Below are 27,036 nucleotides of genomic sequence, written 5' to 3'. Positions count from 1 at the left end.
AGGACGCAGATCCGTTTTTGATGAGGATGGATGGGGATGGGGCGGTTTTTGGCAGCTCGCGGTGTTGCCGCTTGTCACCTTGTCACCTTCAGGGCTGTGCATGTCCCACACATAAAACACAAAGGCGTGATGGCGGCATGTTTTACACGATTAATCCCCCCCCCCTCGTAATGACCTTGTACACAAAAACCTCATCGCCTTTACCCGTCCTCACCATAGAAACTGAAAGATAAGAGCCTTTATGGGCTCATGTGTGCGAGCAGCCAAGGGGGCGTTCTTGGGCCCTAGTCGTGGGCCCCAAAGAGCGATGACTTTGTATTCGTCATGTAGATGAGGCAGAGCTGAGTTTGTCATGTAGCCCAGCTCTATGTGGGTTTGCAGAAAACAGCAAACTCAGCTTTGCTACATCTGTGTGATGCCTGATGAAGTGACATCATCACGCATGCGGCTTGGGGTTATGTAATTCGGTGCCATGATGACCTGTGCGCCCCCACTAATTGTCCAGCTTCACAAATGCATTTGCCTAATAAAGGGGCCACTCTCGGGGGCGGCCCGAAATGCGTTGTATCTTATTTGTTTATGCTGATTTTCTGTGTGCATTCTTTGTGCCTATTTTGCTGCTTTTACGCCCCGAATCCACACGTTTTACATGCAGATTTGCACTGAAATTCTTCAGAAAAATGTCAGTTTTGAAAATCTCACCCACTTAGCTGGTACGGTATTGTGCAATGTATTTTCTGCATGAAAATCTGTGCGCAATATGCCCTGTGAGCATGTGACGCAAAAAAATCAGCTCTGAGACAGATGGGTGATCTATGCCTCTATTGTCCCCGGTCCATAAACCGTACATCGGCCATCAGACCCCCCCCAATGGACCGGTCTGACTACAAGCAGGAGATACCTTGGTATAGGCCCCGTGTGCCCAAGAAGGGGGCTCAGCGTGACTCTGCTGCCCTAGGGGCACACATACTCCTGGAGCCGGCCAGAGATAAGACGCCTACCATCGAGTGCTCCCCCGAGTCTCTCCTCTGCGTTTTAACAAGCTCCTGCTTCCTTTCCACCACCACCACCCTCCATTCATCATGACCTTCCCCTGGTGGTGACCCCATCTTTTATTCTAGCACACCTCCGAGATCTGAAGGCTGCTCCTCCGCCGGCGCAGTACCGCCGCTCCTAACATCACCTTTCTACCTCGGAATCATTGTTCTCTTTGTGCCCCGGGTGTCAATCACGTCTCGCTCTCCCGTCTCAGCTGCGCTGCTGTCAAGGCCCTGATATATTTCATCCAACATGCGGCGTTGCTAATATTCCTCAGCCCCAACACCTCGTGTGCTGCTCCTCTTTCGGGTGCTAGGCGAAGAGAGATGCGCTCCGCCGCCACCGCCGTCATCGCTCACAATCTCCTAATTCATCTTATCCCAGTGCCAGAGGTGATGTTAGCTAATTAAGGGCTGTAAACTGGAATATTTTACAGCATTACACCTCTTAACCCATTCACAGGCGGACAACTGAATACCTCTCCTTCTACTGCGCCGCCGCCGCCGCACACAAAGGCCCGCTGCCTATGGAACCTGGCGCTACAGGTCTATTCAGCACATAGACAAAGAATAAGATGTAAAACGTTGCCCACTTGAAGTAAATGGAACCTGAAGTTACAATTTTTCTTAACGAACTGCCCCCCCCCACCTTGTTACAATGCATCATCTATATGGACTAATACAGACACTTGAGAATCCAATTGTTACATTGTCTGCCCGTCATTCATTATATGGCCACCCTCTGGCTCCACTACTCCTCATTATACCCTCTGTAATCAACAGTGCCATTGTCTCCCTCATTAGACAGCCGCCTCGTTAATGGGTGGACTACCTTGGCCCCTGATCATGTAGCCAGCTGCCATAAGCAAGTATTCCGTTTTCTCCCCAGTCCTCCCTGTTACGCCCCCACATAATAGACTGCCTACAGAACGGCCGCCATGACTAACCTCTGACAACTCGCTGTATAATCCGCTGACAGGTTCCACGGTAACGTTGTCAGCTGTTCTCTCAACCGTTACATTGTTTACTGCTCCCAAATTATTCAACCGTTCTGTGGCAATGCACTCCATCATTAAAAGCTACACCGACAACGCCTACTACGGTCTACCTGTAGGATCAACCTCCATAGTGAACACTGTCAGACGGTCCCTCATTGTACAATCATCCCCCGCACCCATCTGCTCCACAATTGTACAACCAACCTCACGCCAACCCTTGTCACATGCTCCCTAACCAAGAGCCATAGTCTGCTTGTATCAACGCCCCTTGGGCTAGGTTCACACATGCTGTCATAATTATGCTGCGCAACTGTCCTAAACATCTGGGCAAAAATGCGTAGTGAAATTTCATGGTTGATTTTCGGGCTGCAAAAATCAGAGGCTGACCTAATCCTTGCATTTTCTGTCCAAAGCATGTAAAATGCTACTTATGTCTATGGCAAAAAAAAAATCTGGGAATTCTGCACAGCATGCAGATTGCACGTGGGACATGAGACAAAATCTGCGTGAAAATTCTGTAGTGTAAACATAGCCTAACAGTAGCATTCTCTGCTGCTCTCTTACTGTACAACCATCCTCGATTACCACCCGTCACACTGTGTACTACAACATCTATCTATATCACTTGTATTGTCTTCAATGCCACCATCATACAACCACCTGCCATATCAGTTACATTGTCTCCTGTGCCTCTCACTGTACAAACGCTTCTGACCAATGGTTAGATTGTCTATGGGGTCTTCATTTTACTCCCAACCTCCATAAATTGTCAAAAGCTCCCAAAAACAAGAGGGCAGCATAAAATAGGTGCCAGATTCTCTTTAAAGTGCACCTGTCAGCAGGAGAAACCCTATCAAACCAGGCATATTGCCCGATAGGGGTGATCCTCCTGATTAAAATGATACCCGTCTTGTGAAAATTGGTTGCAGCGTTCCCAAGAAAAATGACTTTTATTCTATTTGCAAGTTAGAGCTTCAGTAACCTGAAGGGGCGTGGCCAGAGCTGGAAACCCGAGGCGCATGGAGTGTCTAGGCCACGCCCCTTCACACACTGCATTCCTCATTGCATAAGGAATAAACGTCTTTTCTTCTCAGGAACGCCAGAACCGATTTTCACAAGACAGGTATCATTTTAATCAGCAGGAAGAACCCTTACAGGTGGAATGCCTGGCTTAATTGGCTAGAACCTGCTGACAAGTGATCTTTGGACATCAGTCAGTGGGGGATGGGAAATATTTTCACTGCTCTCCACCGGGCCCAAAAATTGCAGCCTCGTCCAAGGCATTTACTGGCAACATGACCAAAATGCTGCATATACATAGGGATGGCGATCTCACTTGAACATATATATCCGTGTTATTCACTGCTACACTTCACATAATTAAAGGACTGCTGCAGTTCTGCGCTCTAATGACACAGCGCCATGAAAATGAAGTTTGCTCGAGCACCTTCCCAGCGAGATATTCATCAGAGACGTGACAGTGCAGCTAAGCAAGGCGATGCTTTGAACTTGTTTCTCTGTCCTCTGGGTGGAATAATGAGTCCTGACCCAGGCGTCCTCCGCTTCCCTCCCCCGTCCACCTGCCCTCATCAGCCTGATCAATAGAGGATTCAGACACAATCCTTTTAAGAACCCGGTACCCGCCTAATCCGTCATCTAATGGTTTCTAGATTCTCCCCCTCCCCGTTCTTGGCCAGTTATCCAGGGATCATAATGCAGAAAATGAAAGTCTACGGCTTCCTGTGGAACTACACATCCCAGCAGAACCAGTGGACCTGGGGGCCCAGAGCTGTCTTTACCAATGGTCAGAAGGGCCTTGGTAAAAAAACAAAAAAAAACACTCAGGCTGAGGTGTCACTCAGGTCACATGGCCTTAAAGGGGTTGTTTGGGATTTTACAAGTGATAGCCTACCCTGAGGACAGGTCATCGCTATCTGATCTGGTGGGGTCTGACACCCCGCACCCTCACGATCAGCTGATCAGATAATGATGGCCTATCCTGAGGATATCCAACGTCATCACGTGTAAAATCCTGGAAAACGCCTTTAAGTGAAGAGTGGTGTAGACATCAGTCATTGGTGGAACTACAAGTCTCAGCAGATCATGAGGCTTCCTGGTGCTGCAGAAGTAGACCAGTTCCAGAAGAAGCTGAGGATGGTCCACCACTGACCTAAATCTGGCCAAACGCATTGAGGACACATGCACGCTCGGCCGAGCTGAGCATGCATGTGTATGAGTGGGGGGGGGGGGTGTCAGGACAAATAGCTGTCAGCCATGCACGAATGTATGTCAGGCAAACATAAAACCCCGCACCTTCTTTAATCCGCCCCATTATGTAACGTTACATTCCTCTGTGGTGACAGCAGCTCCATGAATAATACATTTCTCCAGGCTCGTTGTCAGGGCCGGGACGCCATTTGGGTCGTTTTAACCTTGAGAACGGGACATAAATGGAAGAAACCTTGAACTCAGAGACGCTGCGGCCTCACAGCAGGACTGAGTCACTACAGCAACTGTAAAATCCCAGAAAGTTGTCAAAAATGTATATCTGTGTCTGGCAAAGCTGGATGACAACTAATATGGCTGCCATTACTGCATTCCTAGAGCCCTGAGTGACAACCAATATGGTCACCATTATAACTTACATACAGTCCTGACTGACAACCAACATGGCCGCCATTACAGCTCTCCTAGACTCCTGAGTGACAACTTATATGGCCACTACTACTTTCCTAGACACCTGACAACCAATATGGCCGCCATTACAACTCTCCTAGATTTTTGAGTGACAACCAATGTGGCCCCCATTACAGCTTTCTTAGAGTCCTGAGTGACATCCAATATGGCCGCTATTACAGCTCTCCTAGATTTTTGAGTGATAACCAATGTGGCCGCCATTACAGCTTTCTTAGAGTCCTGAGTGACAACCAATATGGCCGCCATTACAGCTCTCCTAGATTTCTGAGTGACAAACAATGTGGCCCCCATTACAGCTTTCTTAGAGTCCTGACAACCAATATGGCCGCCCATTACAGCTCTCCTAGATTTCTGAGTGACAACCAATGTGGCCGCCATTACAGCTTTCTTAGAGTCCTGAGTGACATCCAATATGGCCGCTATTACAGCTCTCCTAGATTTTTGAGTGACAACCAATGTGGCCGCCATTACAGCTTTCTTAGAGTCCTGAGCGACAACCAATATGGCCGCCATTACAGCTCTCCTAGATTTTTGAGTGACAACCAATATGGCCGCCAATACAGCTTTCTTAGAGTCCTGACAACCAATATGGCCGCCATTACAGCACTAATAGAGTTCACCCAGCCTTCCCAGAGTACTGGCCTCCATTATAGATTTTGGGGTCCTGAATGGCCAATTTGAGATATATTGCCACCTAACTAGGCAGATTTGTCAGTGGGTTCGAGTTACATCTTTTCCTGGGAAAGCTGGGTGCCACACTATATAGCCAAAATGTATTAAGGGCAGCACTGGCAGGTATTTCGGCAGTCACCCAGCTTTCCCAGGCTCCTGAATGGGAGAATGAGTTCCTTATGCAGTGATGCACCACCAGGCGGTACCATTAGAACCTCATCAGTGGGCCGGTCAGTATAATGGTCAGTGGCACATGTGCCCGCCCCGGGACCCCCTGAGTGAGGTGAACGCCCCCATACAGGGGTGCAAGTTGTGGAGTCCGTGACATTATGGAGCGCACTCCTGACAGATCACGTATGAGGTACGGATAAAATATGACGCTCGCATGAGCCGCACCATTATACAAATGCCAGAGAAGAAAGGTCACCGGTGTATAATCGCCTGATTTATTACCGGATCATCCATTATTGACGTAATCTCCGCATTTCCTCCGAAAATCAAACAAATGACCCAGAAATATCAGCCCCCGACTTATGTGGCTCTACAGCATGGGTGACTGACACTGGGCGACCACTACTAATGGCAGCAATCACAGCGCCACCTTTCATCCACTGCAAAGTCTCTGCGGGTGTCAGTCTTTACTGTAGTTCTGGAATTCTATTGATACACCTTGAAGAGCGCTATAGTCTTCTCCCAAAGGATTCATAAAGCTAGTGACACTTGCAGAGCCAGGAGGAGATAAAAACCATGTGAACCCTGGGCCTCCCGGCGACACAAAGGTAGAGCAGATCAATAGCACTGTTCATCCTGAGCCTCCTAATTCACAAATAAGCTGTCAGTGACATTTAAACAGGTAGTGATTAAAGCCATGTTCATCCTGGGCTTCCTGATTCTTGAACAGACTGTCGGTGACACACAGGTAGAACAGAGAAATAGAACTTTAATACTGGGCCTCTTGATTCATGAATAGCCTGCCAGTGGCATTTACACAGGCGGGGGAGATAAACACTGCGTTCATCCTGCGCTGCCTAGTTCACAGATAGACTGTCAGTAACACACAGGTAGAGCAGAGCAACAGAACTTTCACCCAGAGCCTCCTGATTCATGAACAGCTTTTCAGTTACATTTGCACAGGAAGTGGTCAATTAAACACCATGCTCATCCTGAGCACCCTGATTCATGCATACTCTGTCAGTGACACACACAGGTTAAAGAAGATCTAAAACCACATTCATCCTGAGCAACCTGGTTCATAAATAAGCTAAGAGTGACACACAGGCAGAGGGAACTGACAGCACTGTTCATCCTGAGCACCCCCCACGTTCAGAAACCTTTGGACCCTGTAATGAATGATATCCTCTCAGTACCCCCAAACCCACGGCCTGGAGCCAATCAACGGAACCTATCGCCCGTTTTCGAAGTCGGGCACAATCCAGAAAAAAGACAACTCCTTTTAGCAGGTCGTGCCACCATGCCTATGTTCTTGGTAGATTGAGGCCTTGGGTGCCAATGCTATGCCTGGCTCTGCCACCCCACCAGCCAACATGACCCATCCAGGCTGATGCCATTCATTCGCCGTCTCCCCCGATGCCCGCTCTGGGCACTGGTCCTGATGTCCCTGCACTATTCATTACATGCCAGTCCCCAATCTGCCCCCCCCCCCCCATGTGGGTATGACCGTATCCTATTGCCGCTGCTCTCCTGCCTACTGTAATTCTCCGTCGGCAGCAGCGCGGGCAGTGCTTTCATCCAAAGCAAGGACACCACTGAAGACCCCCCCACTGCCCGCTCCTCCTGCCCCTCTAAACTTGCAGGATTGACCTTCTCCTCACAACAAGGCCTTTTTTTTTTTATTTGCTGCAGATCTGCGGCTCTGTGCAGGGTTGGGGATTAATGGAGGTGCGTTCTGCAGAGCTGAATATTCTGCCTTTATGACCGGAACAGCAGTAAGAAGCATCCGCTGGTGTTATAATGTCAGGGCACGCAGCCAGGAGGGCTGGAGGATCCACCAGACGCCTCCTAATGTGTCGCCCTAGGACTTATAGTCCAAGAGAAGATAACTTGGCATCTTTTAGTCCTCGCCAGGCCATAAAAAAGGCAAAAATGGGGGGAAAAAATTATATAATTATTTTTATTTCAGGATTTTGTTTTTCAAATTTTTTGGGGTTTTTGAAATCTTTTCATTTTTTATTTTATTAGGGTACTTTCACACTAGCGTTATTCTTTTCCGGTATTGAAATCCGGTAAAGGGACTCAATACCGGAAAAAACGCATCCGTTTTGTCCTAATGCATTCTGAATGGAGAGCATTCCGTTCAGGACGTCTTCCGTTCCGTCCCTTGTACGGTATTTGACACTACTGCACGGCATTAATCTCCATAGAGATATATTAATGCCGGATCTGGTTTTCTGGTCTGCGCCTGCGCTGGGATATAGGAGGAGCTAGTTTTGCTTTTGATCTTTAAAAAAAATTAAATACTGTATCCGTTATTCCGGATGAGATGGATCCGGAAAAAAACGATATTCGTTTACATAAGTTTTGCCGTATCCGGCAGTCAGTTCCATTAGGCCTCCTGCACACGAACGTGTGAGCCCCGTGGTCATGCGGGCCGCAATGCACGAACGCCGTCCGTCGGGCAGCCGCAGCGGATCGCGGACCGGTTCACTTTAATGGGTCTGCGATCTGTCCGTTCCGCAAAAAGATACAACATGTCCTATCTTTTTGCTGAACAGAAGTACGGGACGAAACCCTCACGGAAGCACTCCGTAGTGCTCCTGTAGGGTTCTGTTCTGTGCGGCACCATTCCGCATCTGCGGATTTGCGGACCCATTGAAGTGAATGGGTCCGCATCCGTGATGCGGAATGCACACAGAACGGTGCCCGTGTATTGAGGATCCGCAAATGCGGTCCGCAATAGGGCCACGGAGCGCACACGTTCGTGTGCAGGAGGCCTTACCAGGACTGCTTGCCGGATCCTCACAACGCTAGTGTGAAAGTACCCGGATTTTGTTTTTGAAAAAAAAAAAATGTTTGTTTTTTATTTTTTTATTTTGTCTAGATCTTTTTTTTTTGTGTTAATATACCAAGATGTTGTCGGCCGTTTTCAGGTACTTTCGGCCCCTCGCCCGCTCGGATGGAGCCTTCCTTCCCGCAGCCTGGCAGGAAGAAGTCTCCTTCCTTCTTGCAGAGGTGATGCAGGAGCCGCTCAATCAGGATCTAATAATTTTTAATTAATGTGTGGATCATTTCGCTGATGTCCTTGGCCACCAGAGATAATCACAGTCAGGAAGAGGATTCTGCTCGTCTGAACACTTACGTGCTGGCAGAATCCTGCACAGTGTCTTCCCGTCCGCCTGGCATGATACAGTATTCAGGTCTTGCCCTTAAAGAGATTTTCACATCTCACATTTTTTTATTAATAAAATCAATCCTTTGAGTCTTCCTCTCCCATCAAAACCTCTAGTCAGATGTTCCTTTAAGTGACAACCAATATGGCGACCATGACAGCTTCCACAGGGGGTAGTCACGCTGTATTTCTGAGGTCCAAAATGTCACATCTGTTTAGCAATGCCATGATATATCTTCAGTTGCCACTAAGGCTTCTAATAGAAACTTAAAGGGTTTGTCCAGAATTAGAAAAACATGGCTGCTTTCTCTCAAAAACAGCACCACCCATGTCCACAGGTTGTATGCAGTACTGCAGCTCTGCCTCACTGGGGATGAGCTGCAATACCAGACACTATCCATGCTGTTTTTGGAAGAAAGCAGCCATGTTTTTCTAATCCTGGACAACCCTTTAAGTGACCATCCATCCATTTGAAACTGTAACGGTGGCCACATTGGCTGTCACCCAGCTTTCTTCAAAGCAGATCTGACGTCTATTTCAGGGTGGCTGATCCTTGAGTCTTCTCATCTCCCTTTTTTCTCCATAATAATGAGGGGCGCTGGGAGATTGGGAGTAACCATACTCAAATATTACTTTTCAGACTAAGTTGGAGTTACCCTTTAAAGGGGTTCTCCGCTTTGGACAATCCCTACTTTTTATTAGAAGGTTCCCTAGACAATAATCAGATCACAAAGTGTTCTTCTGCTGGGACTCCCTCAGCGATCAGCTGTGATCTGTGAAGAAACCTGGCAGTAAGTGTTCTCTTTCCCTGCAGCGCCACCACAGGGGAAATAAAGCATTACACGGTGTCCATTCACGTTGTCTGTGTAATACAGGACAGGACGGGTCCTCCAGAGCGAGAGACACTCTTTGTAACTGCTCTTCACAGAGGATTCCCCTCTATTAACCCAGAATTCCCTAATAGGTAAATGGGTTTCCTAAACTGGATGACCCCTTTCAGGTAACAGCTTGTATTCCGCTCTATTAACCCAGAATTCCCTAATAGGGTGTATGAAAATGGGTTTCCTAAACTGGACGACCCCTTTCAGGTAACAGCTTGTATGAATCTTCATGTGATTGTGAAGCCACACATGAGGAAGAGGAATCAGTCAACTGGGATCTAACCCGGTGACCGGTGGGAAGTCCGGACCTCTATGGGGCTCACTACGCACAGCTGTACCCGCTGCGCTTTACCCCGGGCAGCCTAAAGGGCAAATCCATTAACCCCCTGATGCAAAAGTGTCAGCGATTGACAGGGATTTCGATTTTTCTAGATACAGATATATTGCTACTAACTGAAATCAGACGGCTCTGCTGTACTAGGGGGCACCAATACTTTGCACACAGACTTGGTCCAAGCAATAGGCTTATGAGCCAATGCTAAGTTGGCCCTCTCTTTCTTATGGTGTCCTCTATGAAGAATGAATGAGGGAAATGCTAAAATAGCAATCCCTTAAACTCCAAACCCCTTGAATAGACATAGAAATAAATGATATATTCTGTCTACCTGTAGTCACCACTAGAGGGAGCTTAGGAGCTGTCTGCAGTAAGACCCTGAGCTCCCTCTAGTGGTGGCTGCAGGCAGACAGAATTTATCATTTCTCTCTGTGTCTATGCAGAGGGTTTGGATCTGCGTATCAGAAAGCACAATAAAGATATATTATGAAATGAATGTAGAACTAGACCAGTCTGCAATCTGCTAACCATCAAGTAAAGGTAGTTCAGGGAACATTAATGCACAGTCCTAACTGTTTTTTATATGTTTTTTAATAGTTCTGAGCCATTGTCATGCAGAGTTAAACCCCCTTCCTCCTCACTGCTTTCTGTAGTTATACATCTCGATCGTTACATTCATGAAACAGGAAGATCAGGATGAACACATACGCAAATTGTAAGAGGATAGAAAGAAAAATGAATGTCACCATGCCGTATCAGTAACTGCAAGTTATCAGGGTTCCAGGACCATCCCTTTAAGTGGGGTAGTAATGGGATCCCACCATGGGCATCTATAAAAAGAATGTATCTAGCATGTACACCCCAAAGGACAGAATGTCAGTGTCTATGATGGCAAGCTTGGTGCCAAGCAGGGATGAGAAGGGAGCATGCAATATTAAGTGAGCCATAAAAACGCCCCCGGCGCTCCCATACGGCCCATGTGCCATCATCTGGACAGCCCGGCGTCGGTCCATTCTGAATGAAACACTCGTTGGCACCGCGATCAGTTGCTAGGAAACAAGACTTTGAAGAGGAATGCTGATATTGGACAATCTACAGAAACTTTCGAGCCCTTCATGTGTCAGCAGCGGGAAGATGAGAGGCAAATCTCCCCGGGATCAAGGGCTGTGTACGACTACGGATGTCTGCTCTATCACTACCGGGGGGATACCACGGCTTTAACCCCTGCTGGACTGCAGCCTAAGCAACCCAGAGAGAAATATTGCACAGGAGGGGGAGGGGGAATATGAAGCTTCAAGTGAATTTGAAGATATCAGATGTAAAGTAAAAAAAAAAACAGATACGAACGCAGGTCAACAACAAAGACACAACGCTTTAGAGGCATGATGACCCATCAAAATGAGTTATTTAGCCCTTGGATGCTCATACTATGTCCTACCCAGTGAGGCAATACATTAAGGGTCCAGGCTGAACTGGAGGTGACGCATTTCGAGGGCACAGTGACCCATCAAAACCCTGATACTGTCCTACTCGGTGAGACAATACATTAAGGGTCCAGACTCCAAACTGAACAGGAGGTGACGCTTTTCGGGGGCATGATGACCCATCGAAACGCATTAGATATAGCAAAAAAAATAAAAACTAGGATCCTGATGCTATGCTTCATCCGGCGAGGCAATACATTAAGAGTCCATTAAGGAGGACTGCAAAAAGTTCTATATGCTACGGCCAAAAATGAAGGTCATGTGACGGCGCTGGAGAGCCCAGAATGATGTCATGTCCCTGTGACACGTTAAGTGGCTCCTATATCATCACCCTGGGAGGACTGTCTATGAGGGGAGATTTAGGCAGGTGCAATTTATTGTAGTGTTGTCACTCAAGTCATAAAAGCGGCAGAGCAGCCCTGTCCATTCCTCATCATCTCCCCCCTCTCCGACGCCTATCATTGGCCACGTAAGAGTTAATGGAAGAGCGCCGATGATGGATGCCATCAGCTAATGGCTTGCAAAAATCTTAACTCCTTCCTTTCCCAGGCCACTTCATCCCTCAAGTAAGGGACCACTGCAGTGAATCTAACACCTTGGTTCTTATACCAATGGGTGCCCCCTCTCTCAAGGCACATGTGTATGTCAAGGTAGACTCATGAACAACACAGAAATGGAGACTGATTCAGCACTGACTCTCATACATAGATGACCCTGAAGGGATCAGCATAGATGGGGTTATTGGCCAAGCAACTGTCCTTGTTGATAAGGACCCTTGACCTAAGGTGAGCCAAAAGGTTTACAATACAACGCATATGAAAACCCACGTAGGATGAAGAACGTGCACTCTATTCCAACCACTAATGGATCATAGGATGAAGAATGTGCACTGCACTTTAACCGCTGATGGACAATAGGATGAAAAACATGCACTCTACTACAATCATTGATGGACCATAGGGTGAAAATGTTCACTATACGCCAACCATTGATGGACTGTATGATAAAGAACATGCACTCTACTCCAGCCATCGATGGACTGTAGGATGATGAACATGCACTCTACTGCAACCATCGATGGACTGTAGGATGAAGAACATGCACTCTACACCAACCACCGATTGACTGTAAGAGGAAGAACATGCACTCTACACCAACCACCGATGGACTGTAGGATGAAGAACGTGCACTGTGTTTGAACCATCAATAGACTGTAGGATGAACAACGTGCACTCTACTTCAACCATCGATGGACTGTAGGATGACGAACACGCACTCTAAACCAACCATCGATGGACTGTAGGATGAAGAACATGCAGTCTACACCAACCATCGATGGACTGTAGGATGAAGAACATGCACTCTACACCAACCACTGATAGACTGTAGGATGAAGAACGTGCACTGTATTTGAACCATCAATAGACTGTAGGATGAAGAACATGCACTCTACTTCAACCATCAATGGACTGTAGGATGAACAACACGCACTCTAAACCAACCATCGATAGACTGTGGGATGAAGAACATGCACTCTACACCAACCACAGATGGACTCTGGTGCAAGCGAATGGCTCATAAAAAAGGGCATCTAGTGCGGGAACTTCCAGATGTCACCTACCGGACCAGTTCACAACCACACGAGCACCACAGAAGGACCTCCACATTCCATAGTCATCCTCTGTATCACCCTATACCTTTGTGTCATAAGGTCTGTTTCATGACAATCCCAACCACTGACCGCAAAGCCTACCTCTGCATTGTTGAGAAAGTCAACTAGGAAGAACGCTGACCCCTCCATACCCCCCTCCCCCTTTCATAACGTGAAAATAAGCCCAAAACACATAGAAATACACAGCAGAGAAGATAAGGGAAAGGTACCTGAGATGTCTCCTCGCCGTCCAACACAGCACAGTGACCAGGTTATGTCCTTAGACGTGAAAAATGGCGCAAATCATATTTTTCATCCTCCTCGGCGACGACCCCTTCAATGCTTCTCAGCGGTGATTATTCACAAACCACTGGGGATAGGAGATAATTAGGAACGGCCGCTGTAGCATCCAGCCTGAAAATGTAGAGGCAGAAGTAGGAGGGGTGTGAGAGTAGACAGCATAGTGGGGAGGAGAGTGCGAGGTTGGGGCGAGGAGTGGGGGGGGGGGTCATTGACAGTGTCTATTGAGACATCAGGTCGGGGGCTTGGATATGTGGAGATGCTGCTGGCACGGCAGCCTTTGTTTGGGGAGTAGGTGGCGTGCCCCCCTCCCTCTTCCCCTCTCGTGTGCCGTGTTTGTGTGGATGAGTGTGTGGCTGCCTGTTTGTGCCAGGAATAGAAAGCAAGGAAGTGAAATGCCAACGAGAAGGGTCAGGGAGAGACGGAGAGCTCTGCTCTTTGCTTGCTATCCTCAGGAGGGAGAAGGAGATTGGGGGGGGGGGAGCGACTTCTCCTGCTCTCATCCAGATTCTATTCCCTGGCTCCATCAATAAAACATCCGAAATTCTATCAGTCATTAACTCTTCCAAGGTCACCTATAGCAAGGTGCGGAGATGACCACGGGCAGGGATAGACAATACCCAAGGAGCACTAAAGCGTTGACCAAAAACCCAACGATTTGCCCCTTGCTTAGAATTTTTTTTTCTCCAAAAAATTGCATTGGCGCAAAAAAAAAAAAATCTTTACAGGAGTAGGGGATGTAATGCTGCATAACCAGGAAGATTGAAAGTGACAACCTCTAATAGAGGCCATGTTGGTTGGGTGGTTGAGCCTTAACCCCTTTTACAATATGTCAGAGGCAGATATGATAGATTAAAAAATAATAATACGTTTTTCACTTTAAGAAAGGGGCGGGGCTCACAGTGACAGCTCCGCTTTGTCTCCACCCAGATGTTGGTGGTCACTCTGCTTTCCCAGGAACTCTTTTAACAAAGGGGACAGTTGGGTAAAGTTGTTGACGGGTTTTGGGGAAGTGCTCTGGGCATGCCCTATTTTTCATGCCATGTGCCACGCTGGGTCTCTGGTTTGGCTGATATGAGCTAATTTGCATATATATTTTTTTCCCATGAAGCAGTGCCTGGAAAAAAAAAAGTCTCTTCAATGAGAGCCAGAAGAAAGAAAGTGCGCAATGTGGTTCTCCGTAGAGGAGTCCTATCCTAGAATGCAGGGACCTACATATCTGACAGATCCCGAAGACGGGGGAACCTGCCCCCTATTCCATTCAATGGAGCGAATTTCCATGTATATATATCACAGTGTGGTCCCTTTAAGAAATGCCCCTCGAAGGGAGCCCCCTTTAAAGGGGGGGGGGGCGGCTGAATTCCCAGATGCACTGACTGATTAAAATGATGGCGCCTTTGCTCTGTCACCAGGTGCGACTTTCTCTGATTAGAGGAGACACCAAAGCGACTCCAGATCAGAGGGTCCTTTGTGAAGGCCCCGAGCACTTTCCCATTACAGATATTCACTGAACGCTGTGATTAAAAATGAATTCCACAGAATCCGAGAATTACCGCAATTCCGTGCCCCTCTCCTAACCCGCTACCATATCATACAGTATACGGATCTATATAGTATATAATACGGTATAAAGAGGCCAGCGGAGTCACCTTCTGACAACTTTGCCCGTGTCCTACTCCAACTTTCAGTTGACAATTTTTCTCTTTCAATCCTTAGAAGGTGTCAGTTCCCTTTGATATGGCAAATATCTGCTGTGCCTATAGCAGTTCTGGTTGGTTGACTAGTCTGGAGTCCTTTATGGACAGTACCCTTGTACATGGCGAATATGCTCCGGGCATAGAGTAATATAAAGCACAAGCAGAGGTTCTGCGTCTGGTGTGGAGGTGTTTATGGCGAGAGCCGTACGGTATGTGAAGTAGGGCTGTGCCACGTCCGAGACGTGCGGTGCTTTATTCTCTGGGCCCTTGGACATGACATATAATATGAGGAGTGCAGAATCAGATGAGTTCATAGAGTGGTCCTGTGTCATATCCAATGTGTCCAGCTTGGAATCTTGTAGAATCATCTCCCTTGGATCTCGCAACAATGCTTTATGTATAGGTCAGGGGTCAGAGCAACCTGTGAAACTACAACTCCCAGCAGGCGTTGTACTTTCAGAACGGCTGGAGTGCTCATCCCCGCTATAGGGATGTATGCAGTTTATAGAGTGGCGTCGTGTCATGTGCAAGGCTGTCTTATTGTCGGTGCCCTTGGACCTGGCAGCCATGCTTTATACATGTATACACTGTAATCTCGTGTCATATCCAAGGTTCTCAGTGTAAACCGTATAGACCGCTAACCGTGTACTGTAGTCCCTTATGGCCAATGCCCTTGGATGCACAGAACTGCTCTGTGCACCAGTGTCTCTGCATAGCATCAATGTGATTGCACTTCCATTTTCTCAGTCTTAACCCTTTAAGTGTTTGCGTTTCATTTTCGGCTCCCTTGGAGATGACATTTTGCTCTGTACCCATATATGTATTCAACATGCAGAGCCGTTCTGTGTCGTATCCAAGATCTTCTTACATGATCTCTAGACCAGGCATCCTCAAACTGCGGCCTTCCAGCTGTTGCAACACTACAACTCCCAGCATGCCCGAACAACCTACAGGTATCAGCCTACAGCAGGGCACTGTGGGAGTTGTAGTTTTACAACAGCTGGAGGGCCGCCGTTTGAGGATGCCTGATCTAGACCCATGAAAGTGGACGGATCAGTGGGTAAGTTCTCTTCTTAGGTGATACAACCGATCAGGGGTGCACCACCAATGAGGCGAGGTGAGGCGATCACCTCAGGCAGCACCAGGTAGGGGCAAGAGCAGGGCAGCCAAAGGTCCATGGGCAGAAGGGAAGTGGTCAGGTTAAGAAATTGGCATTGGGGAGGGAGGGGCGCCGTTTCAGTTTTCGCCTCAGGCAGCAGAAAGTCTAGGTGCACCCCTGGGGCATGTCACCCAACCTTCCACGGAACCTAAAGGGGCTAGAAATATGTACTGCCAGGTGGAGTTATTCCATGTAAGTGTCAGTCTTCACTGAAGCTTTGGCATTCTATATCTACACTGAGCAAAAATATAAACACAACACTTTCGGTTTTGCTCCCATTTTGCATGAGCTGAACTCAAAGATCTGAAACATTTTCTACATACGCAAAAGACCCATTACTCTCAAATATTGCTCACAAATCTGTCTAAATCTGTGTTCGGGTCCATTCACACATCCGTAATTTGGGTCCGCATTCGTTCCGCAATTTGCGGACCCATTCACTTTCAATGGGGCGGGAACGGATGCGAATCCGCATTTCCAGGATCCGCATCTATTTTTTCAGGGTCAGTTTTTTCGGGATCCACAATTCTGTTCCTGAAAAAAATAGAACATGTCCTATTCTTGTCCGCAATTGCGGTCCAGAAAAGGCATTTTCTATTATAGTGTCTGTGATGTGCGGTCCGCAAATTGCGGATCGCACATTGCAGGTGTCCGTGTTTTGCGGATCCGAAAAACATTTACGGACGTGTGAATGGACCCTTAGTGAGCACTTCTCCTTTGCCGAGATAATCCATCCCACCTCACCGGTGTGGCATATCAAGGTGCTGATTAGACAGCATGAATATTGCACAGGTGTGCCTTAGACTGCCCACAATAAAAGACCACTCTGAAATGTGCAGTTTGATCACACAGCACAATGCCACAGATGTCGCAACGTTTGGGGGAGCGTGCAATTGGCATGCTGACTGCAGGAATGTCTACCAGAGCTGTTGCCCGTGCAATGAATGTTCATTTCTCTACCATAAGCCGTCTCCAAAGACGTTTCAGAGAATTTGGCAGTACATCCAACCGGCCTCACAACCGCAGACCACGTGTAACGACACCAGCCCAGGACCTCCACATCCAGCATGTCCACCTCCATGATCGTCTGAGACCAGCCCCCCGGACAGCTGCAGCAACAATCGGTTTGCATAACCAAAGAATTTCTGCACAAACTGTCAGAAACCGTCTCAGGGAAGCTCGTCTGCTCGTCGTCCTCATCGGGGTCTGGACCTGACTGCAGTTCATCGTCGTAACCGACTTGAGTGGGAAATGCTCACATTCGATGGCGTCTGGCACGTTGGCGAGGCGTTCTGTTCACGGATGAGTCCCAGTTTTCACTGTTCAGGGCAGATGGCAGACAGCGTGTGTGGCGTCGTGTGGGTGAGCGGTTTGCTGACGTCAACGTTGTGGATCGAGTGGCCCATGGTGGCGGTGGGGTTACGGTATGGGCAGGCGTATGTTATAGACCATGAACACAGGTGCATTTTATTGATGGCATTGTGAATGCACAGAGATCCCGTGATGAGATCCTGGGGCCCATTGTTGTGCCGTTCATCCACGACCATCACCTCATGTTGCAGCATGATAATGCACGGCCCCATATTGCAGGGATCTGTACACAATTCCTAGAAGCTGAAAACATCCCAGTTCTGGCATGGCCAGCATACTCACCGGACATGGCACCCATTGAGCATGTCTGGGATGCTCTGGATCGGCGTATACGACAGCGTGTTCCAGTTCCTGCCCATATTCTGCAACTTCGCAGCTATTGAAGAGGAGTGGACCAACAATCCACAGGCCACAATCATCAACCTGATCAACTCTATGCCACGGAGATGTGAGGCAAACGGTGGCCACACCAGATACTGACTGGTTTTCTGACACCCCCCCCCCCCCCCAGTAAGACAAAACTGTGCACATTTCAGAGTGGCCTTTTATTGTGGGCAGTCTAAGGCACACCTGTGCAATACTCATGCTGTCTAATCAGCACCTTGATATGCCACACCTGTGAGGTGGGATGGATTATCTTGGCAAAGGAGAAGTGCTGACTAACACAGATTTAGGGCTCGTTCACACGATGGTATAGCTTTTTCAGTGTTTTGCGGGCCATTTTTCCCGGATCCGTTTTTCCAAGGTTTTTTTCAGTAGTGTTTCCGGTTCTGTTCTGTTTTTCCGTATGGCATATATAGTATATAGTAATTACAAAATTGGGCTGGGCATAACATTTTCAATAGATGGTTCCGCAAAAACAGAATGGATACGGAAGACCTACGGAGTACATTCCGTATGTGTTCTGTTTTTTTTGCGGACCCATTGACTTGAATGGAGCCGCAGAACATGATTTGCGGGCAATAATAGGACATGTTCTATCTTTGAACGGAACAGAAAAACGGAAATACAGAAACGCAATGCATACGGAGTACATTCAGGTTTTTTTGCGGAACCACTAAAATGAATGGTTCCGTATACGGACCGCAAAAAACGGACCGAATACGCAACGCAAAAAACTTTCGTGTGAAAGAGCCCAGACAGATTTGTGAACAATATTTGAGAGTAAGGCTACATGCACACGACCGCAAAAAAAAAAAAGGATGACATACAGATGTCCGTGTGCTGTCCGCATCCGTTGCTCCTTTCCGTGGTCCGCAAAAAAAATATAACCTGTCCTATTCTTGTCCGCGCTTTGCGGACAAGAATAGGTAGTTATATTAAAGGCTGTCCGTTCCGCAAACTGCAGAACGCACACGGACGCCATCAGTGTTTTGCGGAGCTGCGATTTGCAGACCGCAAAACACACAACGGTCGTGTGCATGTAGCCTTAAGGGTCTTTTGTGTATGTAGAAAATGTTTCAGATCTTTGAGTTCAGCTCATGCAAAATGGGAGTAAAAACAAAAGTGTTGTCTTTATATTTTTGCTGAGTGTATGAACCAGAAAGCTCAGGATGAGCAGCAGGTCTGGGTTTTTACCTATCTAGGCAGCCTGCTGCACAGGATACAGTATACAGCACTGTCTATGATGACGCTGGCGGTATACGGCTCGCCCGCTCCCTCCCACCCCATACATATATTCAGTTTTAATGAAACCTCTTATTATCAGTGCGTTCTATAGCCAACTGCTCGACTTCAATGGCTCAGTGTGAGCGTGGATTCAAGGACAGTTAGAAACGACACATCATTAGACAGCCGAGATCAGGTCCCCAAATGTGGCAGCTATTCTCAGCAGCGAATTAAAGTGGCGACGCGGACGATGGCTACATGGCGGAAATACACGGACATTTCAGGAAAAATTCACAGGTTTCTAAGTCAGAATTTCTGCTGTCACAAACTAAAAGTCTCAGTTAGTACACAACTGGTTTTATCGAAGGGTTAAAATGGATTATTATAATAAAGGACATTTTTTTAAATCCTCATACCGGGGAGGGGCTGTGACAACTATTGGGTAGGGTGGCGACTATTATTCCAGAAAAGCAATGTGATCAATATGGCTGTACCATTACAGATCCCACAGGGGTTGTAGGAGTCCTGTATGGCAAAACGGCCTAGCTATGGAGTGAGACTGGAAACAGTCAACAAGCTTGTTATCAGATATACTTCTAAGAGCTCAGCTCCAATAATGTTCTGTAATTCAGGAGGCAGTTTATATAGTATATAGGTAAAAGTAATAATCAAAAGACGCAGAATCACTGTACTGATCCTGAGTTACATCCTGTATTATACTCCAGAGCTGCACTCACTATTCTGCTGGTGCAGTCACTGTGTACATACATTACTTATCCTGTACTGATCCTGAGTTACATCCTGTATTATACTCCAGAGCTGCGCTCACTATTCTGCTGGTGCAGTCACTGTGTACATACATTACATTACTTATCCTGTACTGATCCTGAGTCATATCCTGTATTATACTCCAGAGCTGCACTCCCTATTCTGCTGGTGCAGTCACTGTGTACATACATTACTTATCCTGTACTGATCCTGAGTTACATCCTGTATTATACTCCAGAGCTGCACTCACTATTCTGCTGGTGGAGTAATTGTGTACATACATTACATTACTTATCCTGTACTGATCCTGAGTTACATCCTGTATTATACTCCAGAGCTGCACTTACTATTCTGCTGGTGGAGTCACTGTGTACATACATTACTTATCCTGTACTGATCCTGAGTTACATCCTGTATTATACTCCAGAGCTGCACTCACTATTCTGCTGGTGCAGTCACTGTGTACATACATTACATTACTGATCCTGTACTGATCCTGAGTTACATCCTGTATTATACTCCAGAGCTGCACTCACTATTCTGCTGGTGCAGTCACTGTGTACATACATTACATTACTTATCCTGTACTGATCCTGAGTTATATCTTGTATTATACTCCAGAGCTGCACTCACTATTCTGCTGGTGGAGTCACTGTGTACATACATTACATTACTTATCCTATGTAACAATACAATAAAGGAATTCAAGAGGGGCCTGGATGTATTTCTGGAGTGTAATAATATTACAGGCTATAGCTACTAGAGAGGGGTCGTTGATCCAGGGAGTTATTCTGATTGCCTGATTGGAGTCGGGAAGGAATTTTTTATTCCCCTAAAGTGAGGAAAATTGGCTTCTACCTCACAGGTTTTTTTTGCCTTCCTCTGGATCAACTTGTAGGATGACAGGCCGAACTGGATGGACAAATGTCTTTTTTCGGCCTTATGTACTATGTTACTATGTTACTATGTTATCCTGTACTGATCCTGAGTTACATCCTGTATTATACTCCAGAGCTGTACTCACTGTTCTGCTGGTGCAGTCACTGTGTACATACATTACATTACATATCCTGTACTGATCCTGAGTTATATCTTGTATTCTACTCCAGAGCTGCACTCACTGTTCTGCTGGTCCAGTCACTGTGTACATACATTACATTACTTATCCTGTACTGATCCTGAGTTATAGCTTGTATTGAACTCCAGAGCTGCACTCACTATTCTGCTGGTGGAGTCACTGTGTACATACATTACATTACTTATCCTGTACTGATCCTGAGTTACATCCTGTATTATACTCCAGAGCTGTACTCACTATTCTGCTGGTGCAGTCACTGTGTACATACATTACATTACTTATCCTGTACTGATCCTGAGTTACATCCTGTATTATACTCCAGAGCTGCACTCACTATTCTGCTGGTGCAGTCACTGTGTACATACATTACATTACTTATCCTGTACTGATCCTGAGTTATATATTGTATTATACTCCAGAGCTGCACTCACTATTCTGCTGGTGGAGTCACTGTGTACATACATTACATTACTTATCCTGTACTGATCCTGAGTTATATCCTGTGTACTCTAGAGCTGCGGAATAGTGAGTGCAGCTCTGGAGTATAATACAGGATGTAACTCAGGATCAGCACAGGATAAGTAATGTATGTACACAGTGACTCCACCAGCAGAATAGTGAGTGCAGCTCTGGAGTATAATACAGGATGTAACTCAGGATCAGTACAGGATAAGTAATGTAATGTATGTACACAGTAACTCCACCAGCAGAATAGTGAGTTCAGCTCTGGAGTATAATACAGGATGTAAGTTAGATGCACAGTGACCCCATGTTTTATAGTAATTATATCCATATATAATCTTTAAAAAGGTTTGAAAAGTGGAAATTTCTTGTAAAATATCTTTAAAGGGCAAAATCACTTAGCAGTAAAACCTTGTAACGGATAACTTTTGGCATGAGGAAGAAGGATCTACTCGTGAACCTTGTGATGTGACACGACGTGCGCCCGGTAAGTGCCTTATTACCGCGCGGTACCGCTCTGTCTGCTGTCCCTATTACATTCCAGCTTCACGAGTCTCAGGGGAAATTGGTGGAGTGTCTCACTTACTGAGCAGGAAGATTCTGCAGAGTGATGTACACTATAAGTGCATCCAGTGCCAGGCGACTAATGGCGGAATAATGGGCAAGCGGTGTACACTGTGGTCCGGGGGCCCCCTCCACACTGCCAGGACTGACATGCGGGCTCAGGCCACACGACTGATTTCCATTCGCTGGGCGGTAGAGGGGGGGGGGGAGCTTTGTGTGCCAGATCTGTCTGCACAACAGATGTAGCCTTGTCCCTTCTTGCACATGACTCACGATGACAGAGCCGGCCTTCTCCAGAAGGCCACCAGAGACGCGGCGGAGGCAGCAGCCGGGCCCCTGCACGGAGGACTCCTTTACAATGAGCGCCCAGCGCGGGGATAATTGCGCTGATGCAAATAAAAAAACTCAAGGTTATTACACAAACCGGCTATAGATAAAACCTAGCTGCAGAAGCGTAACTATCAAACATAGGGGCCCCACAGCAAAATAAGAAGGGGCCCCACCACCTAGTGTAAGAAAATTCAAACAGCAATAATTACTGGTATGTATAATAGCGCCATATATCAGAAAACCACATACAGGGAGAAAAAAAAAAAAAAAGCCGCCATATTGTTCTGGGCCCCTCAACCTCTAGGCCCTATAGCAAATGCTATGGCTGCTATGGCTATAGTTAGGCACCCGCAGAGGGGCTGAAAAACCTGAGGCTTTGCTACAATGTATCCAGTCTATACAAACATATCTCCTACCTGCACTGATACGTTGTAACCAGCTATCAGGACAATGGGTGCTTCGCTCACAGAGGATTGCCTAGACTGGATACAATTGTAACAAACCCTCAGCTGTGAGACCTATTAGGTCTGTCCATTCACTGACAGCAAGCAGAGATCTTGGTGCGAAAGATGGCTCCCGGAATACCTAGGGAGGGAGTCTGGATTTAGTCACAGAGTCACCCAGGCTTCATAGAAATGCACAGCCCCTGCTGTCTCCGCCCACCTTCTCTCCTTCTCTTTCTGTAGCTCCGCCTCCTCCAGCATGGAGAAGAACCATTGCATTTCTATACTGCTTCCTGATGGAAGTTTACAGCACACATAGGAAAGCTTTTCCATACAGTACAAACAGCAGCTACAAGAGCATCTCCTGCTCTGGAGGACCGCGCACGTCCATGCAGAGAGCCCATTGATTTCAATGAAAACAGTGTAATGCTTAATTTCGCCTGCGGAGGAGCTGTAGGGAAACTGAACACTTACTGACTGCTGAAGGTCCCAGTGATCAGCTTATCTTCAGATTGAAAAATGGACAACCCCTTTAAACAAGTATTTGCATCTTATATCACTCTGGCATCACTTTATGATCGTGGGGTTATCCCACTGGGTCCCCCTTCGCCAGAATCCAGAGAATGTTGTAGAACTGCAGGGAAAACATAGACGGGGATTCAGCGCTAGACCAGCGCCGTTAACCCTTCATTTTCTGAATAGGTGGGGGTCACAGAAGTTAGAAATTGGAATACCCCTTTAAAAAGATTGTCCATTTTTTTTTTAAACTATAAGTGGGAATGCCCCTTCAAGGACTGAGTGACAACCCCGAAGTAAGAAGTAGCAGCGGCGGTATCAGTTGTTACCCAACTTTTCCAGACACAGAAATTGTGAAACTGAACGGAAGAATATAAGGAATTGTTATTTCAGCGATTGTCCCCCCCCCCCCCCCCAAAAAAAAATATCTATTAACATCAAAATATTAATATTCAATGCAGTAAATTATAATTCAAATGAAAAAAATCTGCTCTGCCAATTACTGTGGCCTTTGCTGAGCCTGCGGGATTCTGTGAAAGCGTGACGATTTCAGATTATTTTTTTTTAGAGGTAAGGAATCATCCCACACGTCTAATGCCATTTCCTTTCACACCGGCCATACCCCACACGGCCCCCCTCTCACGCCTGGACCCCCTCTTTATAACCAGCAGACCTCATTTTCGGCCTCAATTTGACCAGCTTGGCGGCCGTGGGGAGCTTTCTGAGACGCTGGATTCGCCCACCCACAGAGAATTCGCTTCGGAGGGGCCCTCGCTGATCTCCTCCTCAAACAGGCCTCTGTGTTACATAAAAAATCCCCCATCAGAGGATTTAACCTTCATAGCAGAGCCCCGGCCCCCCAACTGATGCCAGGGGTTGTAAGATTTCACTGTATGTATGTAGCAGAGCTGAACATGTCGTTTGGCATAATATGTTCTGTGTGGTTTTACATAGGACTGCAGGAATATTATATTATTTTACCATGTGTTTTACATAGGACTGCAGTTTATGTAGGACTGCACGGTAAGCCTCGTTCGCACACCAGTGTTTTAGCGCGGTCCGTGGGTCCGTGTTTTTAGCATGGATGCATGCCCGATTTTGGCCGTGTTCACGGATCCATCACGTCCATTAGGCTACATGCACACGAACGTTGTTTGTTTCCGTGTCAGTTCCGTTTTTTTTTGCGGATAGGATGCGGACCTATTCATTTCAATGGGTCCGCAAAAAGCGCGGACAGCACACCGTGTGCTGTCCGCATCAGTATGTCCGTTCCGTTGCCCCGCCAAAAAAAATAGTGCATGTCCTATTTTTTTCTAGTTTGTGGACAAGGATAGGCATTATTACAATGGATCCGCAAAAAAAACGGATCCGCAAAAAAAACGGATGCCATACAGACCGCAAAACACATACGGTCGTGTGCATGTAGCCTTACAGTTTATGGCATCCGTGTTGCATCCGTGTTTCACGGATCATTAAGAAGAGATGCTTTGAGAATTATTTTTCAGCTGTTCAGTGTCAATGAAAGGCCTCATGCACACGACCGTTCCGTTTTTTGCGGTCCGCAAACCGCGGATCTGCAAAAAACGGAAGCCGCCCGTGTGCCTTCCGCAATTTGCGGAACAGAACGGGCGGCCCATTGTAGAAATGCCTATTCTTGTCCGCAAAACGGACAAGAATAGGACATGTTCTAATTTTTTTGCGGGGCCACGGAACGGAACAACGGCCATGTGCATGAGGCCAAACACGGATGCAACACGGACAGCAAAAAAACGGACACACGGATTTGACACTGACCAGCTGCTCACGGATTTGAGACGGACGTGTGAATGATGCTTTATTTGTGGTCTTACATAGGACTACAAGCATACTTATTATTCATCACGAGAGCATAGTGTGCCATTTCTTTTACATAGGACTGCAGGTAAACCTAATATAAGGTATTACTATATTACACAAAACTGCAGTTTACACAGGACTGCACTTTTAGTTATATTATAATGATTTATTTGTGTTTTTACATAGGACTGCAAGCATACTTATTATTCATCACAAGAGCATAGTGTCCATTTATTTTACATAGGACTGCAGGTTAACTACTATAATAACTAAGAGAGCATAAGGTATTACTATATTACATAGAACTGCAGTTGACACAGGACTGCACTCTTAGTTATATTATAATGAATAATTTGTGTTTTTACATAGGACTGCAGGCATACTTATTATTCAACATGAGACCATAGTGTGCCATTTATTTTACATAGGACTGCAGGTAAACCTATTATCGAAGTTAAGCGAGAAAGCATAATCCATTACTATTTTACATAGGACTGTGTGTGTATATGTGTTACCTGTTAATATGCCATCATTTTCAGTTTTGCATAGGACTGCAGGAAAATCTACCATATAATTCTAATATAACATTCATTGTGGATTTACATGACATCTTACTATTAATGAAATTCACCAGTTTTGGTTTTACATAGGACTGCAGGGAAGCCGGTTATTTTTAGGACTTCTTGTTAACCCTATCATATATTTTACACAGGACTGCAGGTACATTTGCTACCTTATTTTAGTGATGATATTATAAGCGATTATATGTGGTTTTACATAGGACTGCAGGAAAGCGGCAAACAACACGGCCCGAAAGTCAAACCCAGCTCTGCTATATCTTTGCTAGATGATTATAGAGCATCAGTTCACCTGGGATGGTAAGAAATGATAAAGGGATGGGGGAGGGGAATGCGTCGTCCCCTAGGGACCAACATCCTGCGCTGAATGCGAGAAGCCCTATTCCGGGAGAATCTGTGTGTGACGGCTCCTGACTCCAAAAATGTCACACGGCTTATAAGTCATTAGTCCATGAGAGACAGAGATGGAGTCGGAGCGGCTTCTAACGCCACCTCCTCCGATAGAGCGAGCCGACTGCGGCGGAGGTCACAGAGCATCAGTGCAGTCAGGGGGCGACAGAGCGAGCAAAATACGGATCCTACTCCATATCTGACAGAGACCGGAGCACAGGGCCTCACCGGAACGCCCGACGTCTATCCTGGTATAATAGTAATCATGAAATAAAAATCCGTAAAAGAGGAACCGCAACAACATCACAGGGTAACAGCAGCCAGGCATTAACTCTTCCCAGACTGGAAGATGGAGCAAGCCTTCAACAATTTACACAAGTTTCCTAACACTGGACGGAGAGAGTTGCACATTATAGTAGATAGGAGGCAGTATTATAGTAGTTATATTCTTGTACATAGGAGGCAGTATTATAGTAGTTATATTCTTGTACATAGGAGGCAGTATTATAGTAGTTATATTCTTGTACATAGGAGCAGTATTATAGTAGTTATATTCTTGTACATAGGAGGCAGTATTATAGTAGTTATATTCTTGTACATAGGAGCAGTATTATAGTAGTTATATTCTTGTACATAGGAGGCAGTATTATAGTAGTTATATTCTTGTACATAGGAGGCAGTATTATAGTAGTTATATTCTTGTACATAGGAGGCAGTATTATAGTAGTTATATTCTTGTACATAGGAGCAGTATTATAGTAGTTATATTCTTGTACATAGGAGGCAGTATTATAGTAGTTATATTCTTGTACATAGGAGCAGTATTATAGTAGTTA

General features: G+C 46.4%; 1 protein-coding gene across 3 annotated transcripts in view; it reads right to left on the bottom strand.

Moving 5' to 3' along the window:
* Positions 1–27,036, bottom strand: part of RAI1 (retinoic acid induced 1) — a 118,045-nt gene that overhangs the window by 55,447 nt on the left and 35,562 nt on the right. The window contains exon 2 of one of the 3 annotated variants that reach the window (XM_040440998.1): positions 13,331–13,514. The exons of 1 other annotated variant lie outside the window; for it this stretch is intronic. The gene's annotated coding sequence lies outside the window, so the exon portion shown is untranslated. Of the gene's footprint in view, positions 1–13,330; positions 13,515–22,129; positions 22,176–27,036 lie in introns of those variants that run through there. One more of the 3 variants, XM_040441001.1, reaches the window with a different exon arrangement.

The sequence above is a fragment of the Bufo bufo genome, chromosome 7 (assembly GCF_905171765.1).
Source record: "Bufo bufo chromosome 7, aBufBuf1.1, whole genome shotgun sequence".
Taxonomy (NCBI): Eukaryota; Metazoa; Chordata; class Amphibia; order Anura; family Bufonidae; genus Bufo; species Bufo bufo.
This window is presented reverse-complemented; position numbering and strand designations above follow the sequence as displayed.